Source organism: Cavia porcellus, unplaced genomic scaffold (assembly GCF_034190915.1).
Source record: "Cavia porcellus strain 051 isolate PalLab524CR breed Dunkin Hartley unplaced genomic scaffold, mCavPor4.1 scaffold_5, whole genome shotgun sequence".
NCBI lineage: Eukaryota > Metazoa > Chordata > Mammalia > Rodentia > Caviidae > Cavia > Cavia porcellus.
Genome location: NW_026947488.1, coordinates 95829463 through 95851584, shown reverse-complemented (window position 1 = coordinate 95851584; position 22122 = coordinate 95829463). Strand labels below are relative to the sequence as shown.

General features: G+C 44.4%; 1 protein-coding gene across 12 annotated transcripts in view; it reads left to right on the top strand.

Annotated features, from left to right (window-relative positions):
- Positions 1-22122, top strand: part of Wdfy3 (WD repeat and FYVE domain containing 3) — a 277794-nt gene that overhangs the window by 70247 nt on the left and 185425 nt on the right. The gene's annotated exons all lie outside the window — the stretch shown is intronic.

Sequence of the window (22122 nt, the reverse complement as noted above, 5' to 3'; positions counted from 1 at the left end):
GGAGCGTATTGTTGGCCTTGCTCTGCCGTTACAACACAACCTTGTCTGCAGCCCTTCCCTGAGTTCACCATGGGTTCTAGCTCCGCAGAGTGCTGAGACCCACACGTGCTTTGTGTACACACAACCCGTTGGTGTGAAGTCAGTGCACTGAACTTTTGTCTAAGACTTAGTTAGCAAGTCCCTGTAGGTAGCTGCCTCTTCTCTGTGTTTCTGATGCACTGTTAGTCATGGCAGCACTTGACACACTGTTTGGAATGTCTTTCAGCTTAGCTATGCGTCCCACAGGGTACATACAGTGTGATTTAGCTTTTCTATCACTAGCATTGAAGGAAATAAAAGCTAGCATGCATGCATTTTTATAGTTTCACTTTATAATTATTGGAGCCCAGTGTTTTTGGTAACTAAGAACTAAATTTTATATTTATAAAGGAGAAGTTAAAGTTACTTGTGTAATCAAGACTACAGAAAAAATATCACCTCTTTAAGAGAATTGACAAGTTATAAATAACAGATGATTCATTACCTTCAGATTTTCATACAAATAATTTTATGATAAGTATAAGGCAATTAAAATATTACTTAAAGCAGAAAACAACAGAAACGTTTATGAAAATGACCAGAGCTTACATTCTTGAAAATAACGATGTATTTAACATGTATTTTATTGCTGTTTAATGTTCTTTGCCTATTTTTTTCTTCACTGCATTTTCATTTGAATGTTGACATTATTTGCATTTATTTCATAGCTTGAAAGTACAAATCATGGCAAAAATTTAGTTTCCAGTTTTATATTTTTTATACATATAGTACACTAATGTATGATTAAAGTTTATTCTGTGCTGGATTTTTTAAAAACTTAAGTGATAAGTCTGTACATCTTGGTTGTGTAGAATTTCCCAAATTTTCAAATAGAAGATCTGGAGCTGGAAATAGGAACTGCAGCTTGAGAAGACGAGGCTGTACCTGCACTTGGGCGGTTGGTGATGGATAGGGACGGGGACCCAATGCACAAAGGCTGGGGAAAGTGTTCCTGCACGACTCCTATGCCTAATCCAACCAGACAAAAATAAAAGAGTAGAGAAATGTGGGGAACATAGCTCTCAGTGTTACTACAATGAGAAGGAAACCGAGTTCCAGGTTGTGGACTGCAAGGACTGTGGACAGTGTGGATGCTGGGGTGAACTGAGGAAGCCTGTGTGTACTGACAGGTCACAAGCGGCGTGCAGCTCGCTCACAGAAGGCCCCCAGGGCCTGTTGGGGCAGGTGAGGTGGGTGCAGGGGGAGGAAGCCACTGCAGAGGAGGTGGCGCTCAGCACTGTGGTCTCAGCATCGGTGGATGTCAGACAGCTCAAGAGATGCAAACCCTCAGTCCCAGCACAGACAGCAGGCGGCTAGACGCTTCCCTTCTCTCCGAGCTTCTCTAGCTATGCTCATCCCTCAGTGAGGACTTTTGCCCTAGACCAGAGGTGGGCTACACAGGCTGTTGGTGTCAGTGGAAACGCAGAGAAATGCGCCACCATCACCCGCCTGACAGTCTAAAGGGTTGCCCAAGGTTTCTGTTAGGTGTGGACTCCTGAGAAGCATCGCTTCACTCTGCAAGCCAGTACAGCAGCCCTGCGACATCCTGCTTCCATAGTACTTTGTTTTTCTTTACAGCCGTCTTCGTGCCAGGGGTGTGTGGATTTCTGTGGGCTGTGGTTCCCCTTCATTGGAATCCAAATGAGCTTTTGTCCTTGCCTGCATTTATAGAACTCAAACATTGCCTAGCATATAGTAGCCACTTAATAGATGCTTGTTACATAAGTTGTAAAGCAGGCGATTGGACGTACAGACGTATTTTCCATCAGGTTGGCATGGCACTGCTGCCCCGTGTAAAAATGGTGCTCCACAGAGACAGACAGCCTCACGACACACTGACAGGCAACAGCCATGGCCATCCTGATGATGATCGCCATTCACGTAAAATAACAAAAGGAACAACATTCGTGAGTTCGTTAGACCTTTGAACGCTGAGTATTTGGTATTGAAACATGATTACTATTTTTTATATAAAATATTCTTTTTTAAGAAAGTGTCTTTTGGAGACTGTTTACACGCATACTTTGTGTCTGAAATTTGATTCAAGTAAGTTAAATTTCCTGATTACTGAAGAAGAGCTTTAAGAAAAATCCTTTGGGAGATGGTGACTGTCCTGTATTTAAGTCCCATGGGTACACTCAAGAGCGTGATGTGTCTTCCTGCTTAGAACTGAAATGCTTATGGGACATGCCTTGTAACTCAGTTCAGGTTAGAGAGAGGAGCTGTCAGCATAAAAATACAGAAGGTAATACTTAGTTATTCTGACTTACATTAGGAATGGTAAACAAAAGATGCTTGAATAACCATGTCTCCAAATTACTTTAGACAATTCCTGTTCCTAGTGTTAATTTTCGGTGTCCTTCTAAGGAGGAGCAGTGCTGCTACCTTTGCCTGAATGGCAGGGTGCTCGCCTCAGACTTTCTGATCTGCAGGGAGGAATGGTTGAGGTACTGCACAGTGAAGCCCCTGCTGAGATGCCCTTGTGCTGGCGCCAATGCTGGGGACAAACTTGTACTCTGCCAAAAGCAAAGAGGTGGTAGCTCCACAGAGAACGGCCTGCTGAACCCTGTCTTATTGCTGGGACAAATGCCCCACAGCCTCAGGTTGTGGGGAGTAAAGGATTATGTCAGCACCCAGTTCTAGAGGTTTCAGTCCATAGTCTGGCTGGCTCCAAGGGAGAGAGGAATGGCAGAGGGGCAGAGCAGCCCATGGCATGGCAGGCAGGAAGCAGGGAGAGTGGCCCTCCTTACTCTTTTGATCTCATCCAGGCTACAAGTCTGTTGGTTTGTGCTGCCCACATCCAGGCTACGGCTTCCCTCTTCAGTAAGCTGTCCAGCCCCTCCCAGAACTACACTAAACCAGTCAGTGGGCTGATTCTCAGTTCAGTCACTCCCAAAAGCTCTACTTATGAGCTCACGAGGCTCTGAGGGGGCGTGCAGATACGAGGCATAACAGTATGCATAAGAGTTCACATATTGTCTGTTCTCTTGATTTGTAATCTAGGGCAGATTTCCTGGCCACTGAAAGGAGGGGGCAGTATTTTCCTTTTCTCTTTGTAACTTTATGTTTTTTATGGTTCATACTAAATACATTCATATTATTAATCATAGGTTTTCTTATTTTTAGCAAGGTTTTCTGCTTTGGAAAGCCTTGAAGGTCAGGTGATTCACGCGTCAAATCCAAATAAAACTCAACTATTTTTAAACTCTTTATTTTAAACCTTCTGTTGTATTTCATTTTAAAATAATGCCTTTAAAAACACTTAAAATTAACGTGTAAATAAATATTTATAGAGTATAACTAGAAGATAATTGCCAAGGTGAGGAATTTTTTTTTATTATTAAAAACAGAAAATTCTATGAGTGGTCAAGTCTGGATTGCAAGAACGGAACTGGCTCTAACCTGTGTAACCAGGAGAGTGCTCGGTGCGGGCCTGTGTGGCTTACAGAAAAAACAGATTTTAGGTTCCTGGTTTAAGTTTTAAAAGCATCTACCAGTGCTACACACAGAGATGGCTGGGAAGGAAGCTGTGTAGATCAGGGGTGGCCAGCGGGCATTGCAGGCAAAATCTTGCCCATGCCTGCTTGTGTGTGTCCCCTGAACTAGACATAGTTTTTGCATTTTTAAATATTTGAAAAATTGAAAATACTGTGTTGTGTTACCTAAGATGCAGTTCACGTTCCAGCATCTATGCTCAGAGCTCTGGACACAGCGGTCCCGGGGTTAAGGTTAGGGTTAGGGTTACCGTTAGTCAGTCCTGTGCTTGCTGTATGAGGCTTTTTCCCCTCTGTGGTGACATTGTAGAGTAGTTGCAGCAGAAACAGTGACACAGCCCTTAACAGAAAAAGCGTGCCCGCCCTTGCCCAAGGACACTTCCTGTGTCCCTTCCAGAAGCTGCCTCTACTGCTGCTTCATCTCTAACCGTGCTCCAGGTATGTGGCAGCCAAAGCCAAGGCCCACCTGCCATGGATGCCCAGACCTCTGCCAGATGCTGCAGCTGGAAAATGGGTTTGTTGTTAGCAGTGTGATCTCTGCTCTTCCTGCCTTTCGGAACTGAGGCCATGAGTTTGATTGACTGAACCTGAGTTCCAGCCAGAGCCTGTTTGGATGTGAGTCTGCGGGGTCCCTGTTGTTTTTGCCTCTTGGCCTCTGTCACACGTCCTGTATTCTCACCATACTTTGTGTCATACACAGCAGACATTGTCATGGTCCATCATTTACAGGTGGAAGCACACATGGCCTGCTGTAGCTTTGCCTTCCCTGAGGTCACACAGACAGTGGATGGATGAGCATATAAAACCCGATTCTGGCTGACCCCAGGGCCCTTTCACTTCTGCTTTCTATTCTTGCTAGGCTACTGCTTTGCTAAGAGATCCAGTCGCTTGCCAAGACCACTTAAACAGTCTGTCTAGTTTTGGCCTCTTTGCTTGCAGAGAAGTTACAACTTCTGTCTTCGTTTCTTCTTTGCTAGAGAGGACTATGGTAATTTGTTTTTCCCTCTGTTGTTGGTATGCAGTCATTAATTGCAAAAGATCTCTGAATATGTAACGTGTACAACATATTACAGCATTTGCCAGGATAGTGCTGCAGACATTTAATGTTGATGTTGTACACATTTGTGTTTTATGAAGAACACATCGATAAGCTTCTAATAAAATATTCACAGGAGGGAATAAAAATTTGCTTTTAGTAATCTGACAGGGAACAGAGACATTGGCTTTAAAGTACTAGAGTCTGCCAGTTGGGACAAGGGGCACATTTCCTGTGGAGAATATTTTGATAGGTGAAAAAATATTTTTCATTTAGATCTGTAGTGAAAATATCTCTTTGAAGTTAAATGTAAACATCTTCACCTACAAGTGTTTGGGTAAAAATAAAAGCATAAAAATTGGAGTTGAAAAGGGAACAAAGAGAAGGCGTAATGAAATCAGTAAGTAAAGGAGGAGCTGCTGAAGCGCCAGTGGGGTCCACATACTGGGGCGCCCACAGGTATTTCTGACCCAGTTTGCAAGTTGCTCCTCCCAGCATGGCTTCAAACTGTGATCATTCAACACCCAGATTTCCTGAACGTTTAGTTACCAGCTTCAGCAGCCTGGAGTGAGATGGTCTGGCAGGATCGAGCAGCAAAAGGGAACTAGCGTGAGACAGCAGAAATACTTTACAGTTACACTTACAGTGAGTACACATGGAAAATAGTCCATGAGTTTCTTTGTTTTCAAAACCAGAGTAGTCATAGAAGAATAACAGCAATAGAGTCGCCCTACCCCGCACTATGGATTGAACCCAGAGCCTTTGTAGTGAGCTGTATCTCCAACCTGTCTGTCTGTCTATCTATCCATCATAATCTAGAGATTGGCTTGTCTTATCTTCAGACTTTGAATCCTCCTGTCTCAGCCTCTAAGAATGCTATGATTACAAGCTTGTGCCACTATACCTGTCTTAACGTTGATGTCAGAGTGACATTCCTTTCCCCCCCAAAATTCTCATCATCTTTTTTTTAATTAATGAAAGAATTGCTTAGATCTTGTTGAATTACATAATACATTGTCGTGTCTAATTGCTAGTAATAGTTATTTGTAGTTTGCTTTGACAAATTCTTCCGGGAAATTATTTCCTTCATATCCTGGGTATTCCATATTTTGTACTAAGGCAAGGTGCTAGGGTTAGGGGAGGTGTGAAACAGAGAGCAGAAGACTCTGAGGAAGATCAAGCGTGTCTGTGACATTTCCTCCATGTGTTAGATATATCTGCAGATACCATCCTAAGAATGCTAGCCAAGATATTACTTAATAGTCGTATTTCTTGTTCTCAGTTTGGTTACACCCTTGGTGGAAGATACAGAAAGTAAACATAATTTTTTTTTAGGCTTCTTGAGGACAAAAATACTTGACAATTTGTCCAGATATTTTAAGGAAGAACAAATAGTACTGTCTTTGCTAGGAAAAGTTACCAGAGAAAACAGCTATTGCTTTTATTATACATTTTATTTCGTGAACACAAAGAGTTGGCTTCTGTTTAATGAGAACTCGTAAGCAAGATTAACACAGAAGTCAAGTATTGGAGAGAAGATTTATAGATACACAGTGCTGGTTATTGCATTTTAGGGTGCTGAGAGCTGGGTGTTCCCCCAGTCCTGTAGACCCTCCCCCGCCCTGGCCTGCCCCAGTTTCCAACAAGATAATGAGTTGCATTAAAACCCTTCAGAGTTAATTTTAATGTCTTAATAGTATTCCTAATGTGTGCTGCAAAAAGGACTGTCTGCCTGTTTTCCTTAAAAATCACATTTTGCTTAACCTAAAAGTAGTTTTAGAAGTGCGGTTGGCTCCCTCTTACACTCACTCTTATTTTACTTTATTATCTGAAGCTTTTGTTACTCATAAACAGAAAATTGTTCTTGAATTGTAAACTAGAGGGAATATTTGAGGCTTCTGCTGTGTTTGTTATTATTGTTGTCGCTGTTCAGTAACTTTAAATATTGCTTCATGTGTCGTAAGGCATTATAGAGTTTGTCTCTAGCTGTTAGAAGTGGTGATGTAAAGTGAGAATAGACACTTAGCTTTAACACGGCTGTGCTTTGTTTCACCTATGGTAGACGTTTATAAACATAAGTGAGGGACAATTGGTCTTTTTTTTTCTTTTTTTGCTTGCATAGGTTGCACTGTTAAAATTGAGATTGTATAAATCTGATCAGAAAACTGCAAGGTAACATAATCTTATAGATGTTAAAAAGTTATCCCTCAAACAAACAAGCAAACAAAAATCCCTGGACTTGGAGTTTTGCATCTGATATTCAAATTTTAGCTAGTGTTATTTCATAGAACTTTTGAACTACAGCTTCTTCATCTATACAGTCCGTTTTGTGCCATTTTGCAGTAGAAAATAAATGAATACATTCTGTGGAAAACACCTAGCAATGCTAAGTGGTCCTGGATCTGAAGTCAGTGTTTCCTAGAGCAGAACTGACGCAGAGGCAGGAAGCAAGAGTTCCTCAGTGATTAACTCTAGCCCTGGTTACTAATTGCTGATGATGTCCCTGTAGACTCTTAAAATGATTCAAAGGCCTAGAAGCCGGTGTTTTCCACTTGGAGAGACTCCTGACACACCGATGGGGTGGAGAAATCTGCATGTGAATAATTACCGAAGGCACAGAGCAAGCCTGCCAAGTCCAGGTTTGAGTGGTCAGAGAATAAGAGCGTCAAGTCCTTGTTTCCTTCTGCTGGAATCTTGTAAAAATGTCCTTTGTCCTCCCAACACTTCCGGAGCCCTCCCTGGAGCTAGGTGAGGTTTCCTGCAGGACCTGTCCCAGCCTTCCTGTGGCTCTGCACAGCCTTCATTGTCTGTCACCTTTGCTGCGGTCAGGCTCCGAACTCCATGAGGTTAGATTTCAGGGCCTTTCTGGTAAATGGTAAACCCCACTGATGCTGGTGGTTGTTAATGTTCATTCCTGGTTCTGGGGATCTACCAAGCATGATGTCTAATATTTTGTCCCTGACTTATGATTCAGGGCATTATGGTGGAATAGCCATGATTCTGAGCCACAGTTCTCACTATGCAGCCCCAGAAGGAATGGGAAATCCTGCTAAAATTGTAATAGCTCTAAAAGACATGCAGGACGTTGCTTTCTTTTTGCTGAAGACCGTGTAGGTGAACACCTTGGTTTACCACAAGTGACATGTTTGTTGTGAGAAACCATGGCTAGCCTTGTCTCTTTGCAAGGAGATCAGATTTATTTTATCATTAAAAGTTGTTCACTTTGTATGCTTTGATCCTGTGACCTGAATCACCCTTTCAAAGATGATAGTGTGTAATCTATTAACTGGTGATATCTTACTATTTTTTTTTTTTGTAGTTCTGCATTACTTGTACCCTTACACTGTTTTGTTTTATTCTGTTTTTTTTTCTTTTTCCTTTTAAATAAAAAAGTTGCACAGTTTATTTTGATATTAAGAAAAACCTCAGCTTTATTTCCTCGCTTTAGTCTGTCTGCCAGAATCTCTTTAAGCTGAGGGAAGTGGGCTGCGCTGTCTTTCCCTCTGTGGGATCTTGGGGCAGCTGCTGGTCCCCAGAGAGCTATTATATTTGCCTATTGCTCTTGCTGGCTGGGAGAAATCATTCCCTCCACCCAAGAGGATACAGAAGTCTACCTGGGATTTTTTTCTGTTTGTGTCACCGTAACAGTCACAAACATTTAAAAAGAAGAAGGAAAGAACTCCCACTTTTGGCTACATATTTCTATAGATAAAATGTGTTTTTTTATTATTTGCTGAGCAGAAAAATAATATTTATTTAAAAAAAAAATTTAGGGTCAGGGCTTTGAGAAGACTAAAAAGGTTGTTGAGAAATAGATGAAAATTGCTTTATACAAAAACACCTACATGTATCTGATTAAAATATGGTCCAGATGAAGCTAACTTAAGAAATGAACTGGTTTATACTTAAGCATTTAATTTTGGAATTAGAATGTAAACATATTTATTGTTGCATAAAACTGCAACAGTTTCACTAAACTCACAAGTATTTTAAAGTAATTATTGCATTTAAAAAGCTATAAGTTTGATAAAAGGCAGGTTTATATTCTACAGTAATTAGAGTTTTCTTTCTTTTTTTTTAATTAGGGTTTTCTTATTAGTATGTTTTTGCAAAGTGTTTCGCAGCATGTGTGTTTAGTTCCCAGACAGTGGGTGTCCCTTTGCTCCATCTACCTCCCAGTTCCTTCAGCCCTGACAGTGTTGTTGAGAGGCATCTCCAATGGGTGTGAAACGCAAGGTAGAAGGGACTGATGACCTCGCCTCCTGGTTCTCTCCGCGAGGACCCTGGACGCAGCTCACCTCCAGGAGAGTGGACACTGCTGCAGTGGAGTGAGCGCCCTGGCCTCTCCGGCTGGGCTGGGGAGAGCGTCCTTGGGGTGGAGACAAGCGCAGAGCTGAATTCCGAGCTCTGCAGGAGCACCCTGGGGTCTGCTGATGGTCTCTTTTCACAGCAGTCCCTTGCGCCCTTCCTGTCCACACACTCAGGACAAAGGGCCAGTCTGAGCAAAAGGAGAAGTAACATTCTTTTAAAAATCTGAGTAATTATGGTTTCATTTAATAGGGGGGTTTATAGGAGTCAAGATGTGTCATGTACAGGTACAAATTCCCTATGCTGATTGTGAACATGATATATATCTTAAAGGTACAATAAACTTAATAGAAAAGTAGTATAAATACTGCTTTCCAGTAACCACAGCTGGTGTACCTCCTGACTGTATGTTCTAGGAGCACATGTGTATGCATAAACCAATGAAAATGTCTTGAACTAACTTAGTTTTGACCAGAGAGTGAATTTGTTCTGTGTAATTTCAAAAAATAGGAAAAAACCTAGAAGGTAATCTTCGAAGGAGAATTACATAGCAAAATGAAACGTAATTTATATCCTTATACGGACAAATTTATTTCTTGCACCTTATGTTTTCTGTTTAGCACTTGGATTCACAAGCTTGCATATTTAAAATATGCCCAGTGGATCATGACTTCGAGTTTAGCGTTTGCATGCTGACCGTGCTAGCAGACATTTTGTCTGGCCTTCGTTGGTGGCTTTTGCTCTTTGCCACAGCTCCTTGTGAAACCTTCATTGTGAAAGAGACCAGTGATTTGGGGTTGCCAGTCAGCTGCTTGATTTTCTAGTCCTGAAATAAAAGGTGATGCTTTGTTTCCCGGGATAATGAGACTTTATTATTGGACTTTATAAAGTAAACAAACCTGAAAGACAGTCCATTGCGCACTGCCGGAGGGCCTGTACCAGTTTATTCCTGGGGGAACTGTGTGTTTTATTACACACCATTCCTTCTAAGAGGCAGGTGAAACTTAATCATCAACTGGTTCCTACGTCACAGAATTATTTCCTTGGGTAATTTATTTTCTTAGAAATTCAAAGGATGATGTACTTAAAATATTGTCAGCTTTTCAGGTGGATTTACAAAATCTACTAAACAGTAACTGAGAATAGCTTTTCTCCTCTCAGCCTCACCCAGAGGCTTGTGTTAAAATAGGCTCCATGTGATCAGCAGTGGAATGGTGGACTTAGGGGCTGGCCATGGGCGGTGGTCATTGCGAGTGGTAGTATGGTGGAAAGGTGGGACTGTCTGTATGTCCAGCCACACACTGTGCATCATGAGATGACACACCATGAGACAGTAAATACATTTACCTTTCATTCTTATAATAACAGGTGTAAACATTATCAGGGAGAAGTGTAATTCTGTGACCAGCAAAGGGTGTAAGTCCAGCGTTCAGCAGCTTTTTTTAAAATTTTTTTTTTTTTAACTTTTATCGGTACCAGGGATCGAACTCACGACCGCCTGCTTGCAAAGGCAGGTGTTTATGCTGCTGAGCTAAATCCCCAGCCCCTCAGCAGTTTTTGTGTCCTTGATATTCACACCAGCATTACCCTTAGTATTGTAAAGTCTGTGTCTTTAAGGGTTTCTTATTTCCCTAGTCTTTCTTACTCATATGCCCCATTAAGTGAATAAATAGTGTTTAAAATAACTTGGGAGGGGGCTTGTGGAAGAGGTACGAAGCTCAGAGTGGGCAGAAGGATTCCCTGCCTTGCACTGTCCACCCACATACCCATGCAGTCATCCCTTGCACACTTGCCCCGCACCTTCAGTGTCAGGGGCTGTGCTAACCACTAAAAACTTGAGTGTGAGAAACCGCAGTTCACTGACCCATACAACACTGATTTTCAAGGCATGCTGATGGAGCTGCCTGTTCTGGAAAAAAAACCTCCTTATACCCTAAGACGCCCTGGGCACCCTGGTGGTGGCAAAGTTGCCTGGGGGTGACTGGGCTGCGTGCAGCACAGCCTGCTGGAGGTCCGCTGGCACCCTGGGCTTCCCCAGGATGGGGAGAAGCTTCCCCTTAGGGTGAGCGTGAGCGAAGGCAGGAGCCCACGGAGCTGTCAGAAGACATGAGTTCAGGCCCAGTGCAGCTACTTATTAACAATTAGGGCAAGTCACCTCTCCTAAAGGAAGGTCCTAAAGGTTACATGCAGTGCTTTGTCATGTGCTTCAGAAGCATAAAATGTACCTTACAAATGTTTGCACGTCCAAACAAATCCTGAAACTCACTTTTCATCATCATAAAAATTGTACTTTAGTCAGAGGCCATTTGGATTGTTTCCTGGGGTGAGGGGAATGACCCTTTGAATGCATCTCTCAAAATAAAAGAGAGCTGTGTGTGTGGTGGTGTGTTCTTGTAGTCACAGCTCTTGGGAGGCTGAGGCGGGAGAACTGCCCTGAGGTTGAGGCCAGCCTGAACTGCGTAGCAAGACCCTATCTTAAAAAATGAAAGAAGAAAGGATATAATTTGACAGGCTGAGAAAAACACTTGATAAATAAAAGAATATTTGCCTAAAATATGGCTCTCTTTGAAAAGTACACCAAGAAATAACTCTCCTTTCTTACTAATTATCTTTAGAGTATTTCTAAAAGTCTTCATTACATATGTATAACTTTGTGTGTGTGTGTGTATAACATTTTGATCGCATCTATTTTCTTATTTCGTTTTTGAGATGAAGCCTGGATATCTTTTTCTTTATTCTTGAGGCTAAAACAGAAAACCTCAGGGGGTGATACATGATTTGCCACCAGATAAACACAGTTCATTTCCTTGGCCTCTGTCATCTGTGAGTGAACAGAATATTCCACACACTCGGCCAGGAAACTGAACTAAAGTCAGAATGTGTAGTATTGTACTTAGCAAGTGATGTGTGTGTGTGTGGTAAACATTTGCAAGGTGTACAAATAAAATTGGGTATATTTATGAACACACAGACTTGACCAGGGCTAAACTGAAAACCTCAGTCGTGTATCCGTGTGCCAGTTTCTTACAGCTCCTGCTGTGCCTCCTCCAGCCTGTGCCCTGGGAGACCCGGAGTTACCCTTGCCCCCTCTCGCTTTACGCTCTGTAAGCTGGTAAGAAAAGTGAAAAAAGCGTTACACTGATACGGCTATTAGAGCAGAGCAGTGTGTTAATCGGTGCACGTGCAGTTGGCTTGTTTGGAAGCGTTATTGTTTAGATTTTATTTTAGCTTTTATTTTTTAGCTTTTAGATTTGCTGTTTCTACTCAACATTAATTTTCAAAGGGTCCCCCAGGCGTCTTCATGTGGTTTGTGTAGTTTTACTTCCGCGTAACACGCAGTTGTGTGAACATAGTGGAGCAGACACACCCTCTGTGCTGGGCGTTGTTATTTCCTGATTGTGACGGTGCGGGCAGCGCCACTTCTGCCCTTCTCATGCCCCTTTCCTTGCGCGTGGGAGTGGGAGCCTACCCAGGCTACTCCGTGTGCTGTGTACATATTCACTTGTGGACGTCTTATCAGAAAACCCCAACTGGAGAGCACCAGTCCGTAAACTTTGTCTCCAAAATACAAAACCCGCTTGTCTCCATCTCCACCAGCTTGATGTCATATTTAATTTTTGCTTCAGTGTAGCATGGGAATTTCTTTGCTGGAGTGGAGCACTGGCTTACAACACACTTCGTGATCTTTCTGGAGGGCGGAACCCAAAGTTTGGCTGCATCTGCTGAAGGCCCTGGCAGGACCCAGGGGCTGCCCTGTGCCTGACTTGTGACCATGTCACCTTGACGTGGTCACTGTGATCTCCCTCTCACTCTCCTCTCCTACTTTGTGACTCCTTGGGTTTGCTGAGTTGACACAGAGTGATCTCTTCACCTCAAAATCTTGGCTTAATCACATCCAAGGGTGCATCTGCCCGGTCGCTCACACACGCACAGGTCCTTGGGCTTGGCTTGCAGCCCTGGACTCAGTGCTTGTGCGGCTTCTATAGAGGTTACCATCGTGGGGTCCTGGCACTCCCTGCAAGGCAGCAACCACACAGTCCTTCATGTTTGCAGCCACCCACATTTCCCCTTCTGGGAAAGGCCTGCTTGTTTTCCATGCATTCTTCCTTGGGGCTGTCTACCTTTTATTGAATTGGAGGAACTCTTTATGTATTTTGGATCTAGCCCTTTTTTGTTCATTTAAGATACTGTGAAAAATTCTTTGTCAATTGTTCCTTGTGCTTTACTTGTTTACTTTATTGTTATTGATTTTATGTACAGAACTTTTAAATTTTGATAAATTCTTGGTTGATTTTTTTACCTTGGGTTTCAGATTGGGGTGATTGCAGAGCATAGAATGGAGAAGCTGCCAGAAGTCAGCGTCTTGTGACCGGAGCAGAGCGAGGTTCAGGAGAGGAATACATTCACCTGCACTCGATGGTCGGCCCCTTGCAGCAGTGGTGTGTGCAGATTGCTAAGCCCCTGTGAGGCTGCGATAGGTCTCTAGGCAGTGAAGAAATCCTGTTCCAGGCAGAGGGGGCAGCAGGGAAAATCAAGGGTTGCTCAGTGTGGTGAGGGAGGACCCTTTCCTGGCTGACCAGGCTTTTCCTCTGTCCCGGTACAGCGTTGCAGGCACTCAGGCCTTTTCTCCGTGGTGGTCCTGGGCATGGAATCCAGGGCCTTCACACTGAGCTGCATCCCTGTTTTACTTGGACCCAGGTTTGCGCTAAGTCCCTGAACTGCCCATGCTGCCCTTCAGCTGTGATCCTCCTGCCTTAACCTGCCAGAGTACCAGGGTTACAGGCATGCACTACCATGCCCAGCTACCTTGGGCCACTTTAAGGGAAGTTACTTACTGGTCTGTTAGAATTTTAGAAAGGTGAGCATGGCCACAGCGGGGACAGGGTAGAGACCAGTGGTGGTGGTATTTCCACAGCCCCCATGTGGCAGCCACTCTAGGGGATTACATTTTGGCAATGCTGTTAGGTGGGGATCAGCCACAGGCCCTACAGTGCATTTTCTAGGTGAAGTGTGGATGTTTCGGGTGGGTTAGGGACTTAGGAAAGGGCAGGCGTCCGGAAGAAGCTGGAGCAGATGAGGAAGCTGGGTAGTTGTGGTTTTGGTGACCATGGACATGAAGACTGATATCCAGCCATAGCTTACAGAATAACCCTAAAGCAGTTTTCAGAGGTGAACTGTAAAAATATTTTGAGCCTTCTCAGCATGCTTGTGTACATATAGACTTATAAAGTAACGAATTAGAAGATCAGGATTTATCTCATGGATACCCTTTGAAATTTTGAGGAAACAGAAGCATAAGAACTCAAGCTGGCCATGCTGTCATGTACAATTGTAGCTTCTTGAGAGACTGAGGTAAGGGAATCCCAGGTTTGAAGTCAGCCTAGGCACTTTGTGAGATCCTGTCTAAAAAAAAAAAAATAACCAACACTCCAGAGGCTGAGCCAGGAGGGTCACCACGAATTCTAGACCAGCCTGGGTTCAAGACCTAACGAGTTCAAGGCCAACCTGGCCTACATACTGAGACCCTGCCTCAAAAACCAAAGGGAGAAAACAAAGAAGGAGGAGGGGGCGAGGTTGAAACTCAGCAAGAGAATATTTGCCTAGCATGGGTGAGGCTCCCAGTTCAGTTCCCAGGACTGAAAAAAAAAAAGAACAAAAGACAGAGAACTCATAATAGACGTCTTTGTCATTACACTACTATCTGTGAAGGCGCCAGTGCTGACTGCCTGTGCTTCTGTTGCTGTCGGTAATGTCTTCCCGTGTGAGATGTCATCTGTGTCATCCAGCGGTCCTTTGCGTTTGCTGTGTTTCCTTCCTCCCCTTCAGTCTGAGCATACACCGCAGCTCAGGGCCAGGTCCCCCTTGCTGTGCCCCTGGAGGCCGCGGCACCTGCCTGCCCTCTCTCTTGCCCATGCAGAGTCCCAACCCCGTGGTACACTGGCGTCAGCCTTTTGTTGGCGTCTGCTCCCAACCCAGCCTGCCTCAGCCTTCCCAGAGAGTAATATCCTCATGTCCTGAGCTGGGTTTAGGATGCTTTCCCAGTGTCAGGTTTCAAAATGCGCTGAGGGAAACCACACACCTCTTAGCAAGGATGGTCATACTTCCCTTTCAAGCAGTAAATGGAATTTAGACATGCCATAAGGAATAAAGTTGTCTTTAAACTTTTTTAAAAATGATTTTTAAATCACCTTGTGTTTGGCTTGCTCTGTCTCTCATTTATTGACCTTTTAAGCTTGCATTGAGTATGTTTTATTTATTTAGAATCAGTCCTTTACTGCCTGTCTTACTTGCCAAGTATTCTTGTTGGTATCAGAAAAAAGTTCAGTGGCACCTGATCTCTGCTCTCCATTTTTCATGTGGTATGGGAAAAAGTCTAGACTTACCCATTTTATGAGTTACCCAATACAGCTCTGCACAGGGTAGGCACCCTGGCAACAGACAAAGGGGTCCTCCTCACAGGGGAGGCGGGGAATGCCCTGGAGAAAAGGGCTTGTTCCGGGTTTTAGGAAGGCTAGTAGTGCATGTGGGGCGGGGTTAGGGCCAGGTGACCCCCCAACACTCACTCCAGTTTTTGTTCTGTGAGGCCGTGAACAGTCGGAGACCTCAGTTGGCTGTGAAAGGAGTTCATAGTTTAACAAGAGATGTCGATGATTAAATAGCAAGAAATTACCTAAAGGTAGTTGGTAACTTTGCAGTTTAGAGCAAATGTCTGATATGGTCTCCCTGCCCCTAGATGTTTAGATTCTGGGAACGTTTTCTATGGCATAAGACTTGGATACATGATAGGAAGTTTTAAAAAGTAATACTTTGATGAGGAATAGTGATGCTACCACACCAGAAATCAGCATATCTGAGCAGGATGTCTCGTTTTGCCAGCTGCCAGGTCAGCAGCTTTATGTTTGCGATAAGCTTTCACATGTATGCATACCCATCTCTGCTGTGAGCAGGAGACAGGCCTAAATCAGATGGTTTCCACGTCGGGCTACTTGTGGACTGCGGAAGTGAACCACTTGTTGGTAAATGTACAGTAAGTGGATTAACAGCAGCAATCAGTGCGAGTCTCAGCAGTTTCTGTCAGGTAGGTTGTCTTTCCTGTAAACAGCGCGGTGCAGCGGGTGTACATGGCTGAGAGTCCGTACCAAGAATGCATCTTGGCGTGTGGTTATGGGGTTGCTGAGTGGCTCCACTGGGAACGGTAGGACTGGAACCCAGCGCGTTACCTACAAAGCCTCCGCAGCCATGATTGTAAGGTATAGTCCCTCTTCACTGTGTTCTCTCTCTCTCTCTCTCTCTCTCTCTCTCTCTCTCTCTCTCATCTTGCTACGCAGAGTCTTGCTACGCAGTTCAGGTGGGCCTTGAGCTCACTTTGTAACCCAAAGGCTGGTCTCGAACTTTCAACAGTTTTCTGCCTCAGCCTTCAGCCTCTGGAGTGCTGAGATTACAGGCCTTTACCACTGTGCTCGGCTCTTGATCGCTGTTCTGTAACTGGCTGTAACTACAGTGCCCTCCTGCGGGGAAAGTGACCAGACCCTGCCTTGAGATTTGGGCAATTCTTCTCGGAGGAGGAGACCATAGAGCCAATGGTTCTTCCCCACGAGGGAGCAGAGGGAACCGCACAAGTGGCCCAGAGAATTGAGAGGACCTGGCCGCTGTGTCCCAGGTGCTCCCCCCGGCTGGACTGGGCATAGAGTTTAGGAGTTTACAGGAGGCTGCTCCGTCTAGGTATAGGCAACAGGGGATAGCAGCAGTTAGAATCAGAAGCACTGCACTGGTGCTCTGTTTTCAGAAGGTAAGTGAGGGGCTGCGAGGAAGGGGTGCTGAAGACAGGACACTAGTCAGGTGGTGGACAGAGCTATGTTAGTAAAGTGTGGGCTTTGGGGTTTGTTACTTTGTGGTTCCTCTGTTTTTCATCTTAATTATTTTTTGCAGTGATGGGAATCTCATCCAGGGCTCTGTGCACCTCAGCAAGCACTGTACCACTGAGCTACACCTCCAGCCCTCCTTTTTAATTTCAGTGATCTGTGTTCTAATGTTTATCATTTTTTTCCCTCTGCTTCCTCTTACATTTTTCTTTCTCTGGTTTCCTGTGGTAGAAATGTGCATTTTAGCCCTACACATTTTTCTCCAACAATACCCTTTATACATTGCTATAAGATGTAGTTACATCTCATTTATTTAGTTCACAGTGTTTTTAAATTTCTCTTGATCTGAGGCGAAGAAAGGGTACCAAGGAGATGGTACTGTGTGTCTCGTAGAGTAAAGGCAGTCTCTGGTCACCTGGTGGGGCTAATGACAGTGGCATCCTAAAAGGCAGACCGGCATCCTGGGTTCCAGGGGATGCGGCAGGGAGCTAGAGTGGAGGTGACTGGACCCCTCCAGGAGAGGACCTGTTGCTGGGTATGTGCACTCCCTTGAAGCAGAAAGCAGTTATTTCCATTTGGGTTATTCAGATATTATGAAGGCACCATCCCTGCCTTGGATCTGCTTACAGTCAAATGGAGCAGACACAAGTCGGTGGTTGCAGGGTAGCCACTTAGGGATCCTAAAATAGCTTTATCAGCAGGTTGCAGGTGCACATGGTCTTGAGGTAAAGACTGCCCCTTGTTGAAACTTAGTTTTAACAGATTGTTCATTGTACTTTAAGAAACTGGAATCTTACAAAAAACAAGTTATGTTTAGTCTTGTTATAGACATCTTTTTCCTATAGAAGTTAAAAAAGATGTTTAAACAAAAGGTTTGTTATGTTAAATGATTGCTGTCCTTGAAGGTAGTTGTTTCCCTTGTTTAAGTGATTTGAAATGTTAAAGATAACTCCAGACAGTTTATTCTTTCTCTAATAAATATTTATTAAAACCTAAAAGAAAATTTCTCTTAACGGTTCTTTGACCCATGTGTCACTCAGAAATATGTGTCTAATTTCAAACACTTGGTGTTTTCTGGCTTTTGTTCCTGATGCTGGTTTAATTCTGTTGTGAAGTGAGCTTGTGCCCTGTGTGGTCACTGCTTTCCTGACTCTGTGAAGGCGTGGGCGGCCCCACAGGTCTGTCTGGGAAAAGGTTCCTGTGAACCTGAGCAGAAGGTGTGCTACTGTGGCCAGTGTGGTGCCCTACACATGTCCGCGCCTCTTCCGTTGATGGATGGTGGTGCTTAGGTAAACTGGGTCTGTATTGATTTCCTTGCATGCTCCATCTGTCAGTTACTGAACGAGGGCTGTAGACATTGCCAGCCATGGCCATGGATTGGTCACTTCCATCAGCTCTGTCGGTTTTGCCTCGACACTGACACTGCTGTTGCTGGCACACACGAGGCACCGTTCTGTCTCTGGCAGAGTGGACCTTGATCAGTCTGGTGCGGCTCTCTACCTGGTGCTCCCTGGTTCTAGCCTGCACTGTGAGAGACCTGTCCTTGCTTAGCGTCAGCACGGTCAGTCTTCTGCCTCTGGTCGCTTGAGATCACTCTCTGTATTTAAAGTCATGTTCTTATACACTTGGGACTTGCTTCTTAAACCTTCCAGGCGGCCTCTGTGTTTTAATTCCTGCATTTGGCCGGTTCCCGTAGTTGTAGTGGCAGGTGGGTGTGTATCTGTCCTGGTTTGACTGTTTCTGTTTGTTGCATTTGTTTTTGCTCCTTGGCCTCCTCATGTTTTAAACTATTTTATGTTGTTTCCTCTTATTCCTCCTCTTAGCACATTAATTAACATCTTTGTGGCTTTTTAATGGTACCTTTTATAAAAGGTAGGAGGGAAGCAGGCTCTGCAGAGTGGGCAGGAACAGGAACACAGTGAGGGTGTGACGTGGCTGCCCTGTCTGCAGTTGTTCTTCACAGGCGCTTAGCAGCTGCACCAGACTTCCCGATGCATCCTCTGACTTCTGCTGTTCGCCTTTCCTGAGGGCAGGGGCGCTCACAGAGCTCTCGGGTCTTCCTCTGGCCCCTGTGACACCCTGTCACTTATGCTTGATCTCTTACTGTAGAGTGCATTCTCTCTCTTTTTACTTGAGCCAACCAGGTATCTTTCAGGTCAAATAATAATAAAAGATTTTATTTACACTCCTTTATTCAGAATGCCGCATTCTGCCCTTCATTCGTGGAGACACAGTTTTGGAGCCTGTGTACTTTTCTTCTCTTTGAAGAATTTCTGTTTTTGAGAGCGAGTCTCAGGCTGGCGTTGAACTCGTTATCTGGTCTGGATTGGCTTTAAACTGTGAGCCTCCTGCCCCGCCTCAAGTGCTGGGATTACAGGCGTGAGCCTCCACACCCAGTGGTGTTTCGTGCAAAAAGTCTCACAGTAAATTCTGTTTTTGATGTTTGAAAGAATTACTATTGACGGCTAACTTGGTTGGCTGTGTAATCCCAGTAAATTCGATGGGTAGGGATGGTTTTTAAAATAGGTCGGCTGGTTTTTCTAACACTCTTTTTCTTGCTTCCTTGTTTTCAGTGGGAAACCCACTATAATTTTTGTTTTCTTTATGGTGCTGGATATTGAACCAGGGCCTTCGTACTGAGCCATGTCCCCAACCATTTTAATTTTGAGACAGAATATTGGCTGAATGACTAAGATGCTAAAACTGGGCTCTTAACTTTGGCCCATTCTGCCTCAGCCTCCCAGAACGCTGAGGTGACAGGCATGTACTATCGTGCCCAGCTCACTGGGATGTTTATCTGTGTTCCTTTTTAGGTGAGCTGTATCTGTCTCTGGCTAGTTCTTGATCTGTTAAAGCAAGGGTTTAGCACAGTGGGCCACGCCCATGGGCAAAAGAGCCCTAAACCCAGGAGACCTCAGACAGTGCCAGTTACTTGTTTGCTTGTTGTGTTTGTTTTCATTTTACCCAGAAGGCGGCCTGGGGCTGGGTAGAGTTGAGCTGCTGCACAGCCTGAGCTTGGAAGTGTGGGGTCAGCAGATCTTAGGGTCACAGGCTGTGCCTGCACCATAAGGAGGCTCAGGGCTTCTCTGGTTTGTCTTCCTCTCCTACTGCCAAAAGCTGCAGCCCACCGTCCTCCACCCTTGGTCTCCCACCTGCGCTCCGATCCATTTTCCACAGTGTGATGGCCGCATGCCTCCACGCAGGCATGGCCATGTAGGTGATTGTCCTGCTGGAAATTCTCAAGGCTTCTCCTAGCTGGGGTTTGGCATCGTCTTTAATTTCACAAGGTCTTAGCCAGGATCACATCAGACATGCTGCTGCTTCTCTCTCCATTCTGAAAGTTTGTCGCCTTGTCTTCAGGCCGTCTTCTCTTTCCTCGTTTGTGACAGTCCACACTCGTGCCTGTGAACACCCTCCTCCCTTGAGTTCCCATACTTTGAGTCTTATCATGGCCTTTCCATCCTGGGCTGAGGTTAATGGGGGAGCAGGTCTGTCCTGTATCTCACGACCAAGTTCCTGTGTGGCCCTCTGGGCTGTGCTGTCTGGGAGGCAGGCCCTTCCTTCTCCCTCCTGAGCCCAGGGAGGAGTCTCACACTGATTCCTTTCTCCACCCCTTGCCCCAGGTGAGGAGGAATTTTAGCACTTCCTGAGACCCAGGTGAGGGTGAAACCTAGGAAGGTTGGGGCCAGGTCCTGAGACTGTGGCACGAGGAGAGGCCTCTCTGCCTCCAGCTCTTCCATCACCCGGATGGCCCTCTGCGACCTCCTGATCACCACCGGCTGAAGCTGTGGTGCCCAGAGCCTGGTAAGCAGGTTTCCGGCACTGGGCTTGGCTCCTCTGATGTCTCAGTGCTCTCAGGAGTACAAAGAGCCTGGATTCCCAGCTTCCTTAGCGATTGCCTGAGCAAGCATGGCGGGGGTGTGTATGTGTGTATATAAATTCTGTTATCTTTTGGTTGTGAAACCCTGGCTCAGCTTTTTATTTAACTTCTTTTTTCATATTGTAAGGAATGCTGGCGTTCAACAGCTGAGAATTACTGTTTCGTCATGAGTGCGCCGTGAGTTACCATTGCCACCTTTCCACCATTTAAACAATTGTAATGTGCAGTTTGGCGAGTGACCTTGTATGACAGCTTTATGATCTGTGCATTTCTACAGGACAGCTTCCTGGAAGGTGTGTTGTGTTCCTACCATCAGATCACCCCTAAAAAGACCTGATTTAGAGTCCCATCAACCAGCTGGGTGCATCTGCACCTTCCTGTTCTTAATAAGTATAGTTTATAAATCTTACTAGTTTTTGTCAAACTGATAGGCACAAAATCATTTTGTTTTTATTTGTACTTCTCTGATTGTAAGTGGTTTTTCAGTACTGTGTCATGTATGTAGTATACTATTTGTACTGGGAAAATTTGTTAATTTTAAGAATTCCAAATGGGTGTGGTGGTACATGCCTATAGTCCCAGCATTTGGGAGGTTGAGGCAGGAGTTCAAGGCCAACCTGAGTTACACAGTGAGTCCAAGACCAACCTGTACTAGGTAACAAGACTCTGTCTCAAAAAACTAAAAAAAAAAAAAAAAAAAAAAAAAGAAAAAAGAATTGTAAGAGTTCTGTGGATATTCTAGATAATAATACTTAATTAGGAAGGCTGAAAGTATTCTGTACCAGTGTATTGTCTTTTAGCTTTGTGGTATTTTTAGTCACAGTGTCTTTTTTTTACCTTTTAAAAAGAATTTAGCTAAATTAGTTCTTTTCATATTTACTGCTAGCATTTTTTACTGTTTGTTTTCATTTAGATCTGTAATCCATTTGGAGTTATTAGTTCTTATTTACGGAAGATAGAAAATCACAACTTTGTATTTTAAACAGTCTGCAGAATTGTGGAATTTTCTCCCCAGGACCTAACATTTGGAGAGGAGTGTGGTTGGATTGATCCAGGCATGAGTACCTGTCAGGACGAGAGTGCAGGAGTGAGGTTACCAATTCGCGTTTTAAAATAGGCTGACCTCTGCAGGGGAAGAGGAGAGCTGAGAGGAGTCCAGAAGGAGACCTCAGTGAAGACAGAGTGAGTGAGAAGAGTGGATGTGTGAAAAGATGATTCAGGGCAAGATTTCAGAGTTGAAGATGTTAGAAAGAAGTTGAGGAAGCCCAATAAGGTCGCGCACACTTGTAATTTCAGCACCGAGGAGGCTGAGGCAGGGGGAATGTGGCTAGTGTGAGGCCCTCAGGACTACATAGTAAGATCGGGGCCAGCCTACATTACATAGTGAGACCCTGTTTCAAACATAAATGAACCAAAGAAGATGAGAGGACAGAGACAGAGAGGTAGGAGGGGAGGGAGGGAGGG